Source organism: Ceratina calcarata, unplaced genomic scaffold, assembly GCF_001652005.2.
Source record: "Ceratina calcarata isolate Rehan_Ccalc_2016 unplaced genomic scaffold, ASM165200v1 scaffold646, whole genome shotgun sequence".
Taxonomy (NCBI): domain Eukaryota; kingdom Metazoa; phylum Arthropoda; class Insecta; order Hymenoptera; family Apidae; genus Ceratina; species Ceratina calcarata.
This window is the reverse complement of record NW_017177713.1, coordinates 10,257-11,777: the sequence shown is the minus strand read 5'-3', so window position 1 is coordinate 11,777 and position 1,521 is coordinate 10,257. Positions and strand designations below refer to the sequence as shown.

Here is a 1,521-nt window from a genome sequence, read left to right as displayed (position 1 = left end):
TCAATTAATGAATGAAGAAGCATTCTAATGGCCAGAATGTTTTCCAAGTGAACAATAAGCCACTCTGATTATGTCAAGCAAGGAAGAAATTAGAGATATTTGTTGTTAATCATTCGTTCCAGTTCTTTTTAAATGAATGTTCGTTAACGTAACGAGTTGCTATGGACTGTAGGTTGAAATTCTGTGGCAGGGATGAAAATTTGAGTAAGGGCCAGGATAAAAGCGGTACTGACCGTCTAAAAGGCTGCAGCCGAGATGGAAAAGAGAAAGGAGGCTGATAGTGATTAGGAAAAGTGGGTCATGGTGTGGAACAGTGAATGAGGCGAAACACAGAGTAAATTAAGATAATCGTGAGTAAGAGTCTATTCAAATTGTTGATACTGAAAATGACTACACCTGTTCACCTTTAATATTGTATATATGCTCATTAACCACCCTCGCCTTATTAGGCTTAATGTATGTATGTACAGTCTTCTCCCTACAGTCAAGCTTACAAGCTGTAATCTTTATTAATCTGTCTGTTCTCCTTTAATATACAGATTTAGTTTTAGCCTTTATGCTTCATTTATCAGGTGTGAAATTGAATACAGATTTTTAGATTTATTTGGCCTTGGCATAAAGATTATGCTAAACGTCATGCCTGATTCTAATCAAAATTTACTACTAAAAACTATTACTACTAATAATAATAATAAATTATCAGGTGTGAAATATAATAATATAACCAGATTTTTAGATTTATCTTTAATCCAAGTGGAAAATATGAAACGTGAATGTGTGAGTATTTATACTCGGTTGTTAGCTAACAGAAATTAGGTATGAATGATATCACGAATCATAGTGGTGCGCAGCGTTATCACGGGATGATCGGTTGTTGAAACTTGAACTTGCGAGCGTGAATCAGAATCGTGCGATGATCCAACCAATCTCGTTGAAGAGAACGAGAAAAATCATCGTCCGATGATTTATCACTTATTTCATTCTGCAATAATAATTCCATGTTACAGTCGTAAATCAGTCAGTTAGAGAATTGAAAAAAATAATACATGCATCGTGAACTCTTAGATTTGATCATAAAAAGTTATTTAACAATGTTAGTCATCTTCGATTCTCATTGACTTTTCAATATCAAAGTTCAAAAAACGGTTATAAAATATTCTTATTTACCTTCTAACGAGTGTTGTAAATGTATAAAATGAAAACTAACGGATGATTTACATTTTTCGTCCACGAAGACACGAAATTGTGTAATCCTATATTTTCTACAGATGAAAAATGAAAGTTTTAAGTAACTTACAAAATTTCATTGCATAACGAGTGATCACTGGTTTTATTTGAATTCCGTTGAAACTGGGACCTATTTTAAGAAAGACGATCACTTTCATTAAGATTTTTTCATCTCACTGGCCTTTACTGGTTCTGGGAATATTCAATACATGTTTTTATATTAGATCTTATTTTACTTCTACCTTGACCTAATATATGCATACGTACATTTCAAAGTAAAGCTTCAGAAGATGT

At 32.9% G+C, this 1,521-nt stretch overlaps 1 protein-coding gene across 1 annotated transcript in view; it reads left to right on the top strand.

Annotated features, from left to right (window-relative positions):
- Positions 1-204: 204 nt before the first annotated feature.
- LOC108630067 (elongation of very long chain fatty acids protein 6-like) overlaps positions 205-1,521 on the top strand; it is a gene marked incomplete at its 3' end in the record, with an annotated part of 4,286 nt that continues 2,969 nt past the window's right edge. The window contains exon 1 of the mRNA XM_018033129.2: positions 205-350. The remainder of the gene's footprint in view (positions 351-1,521) is intronic.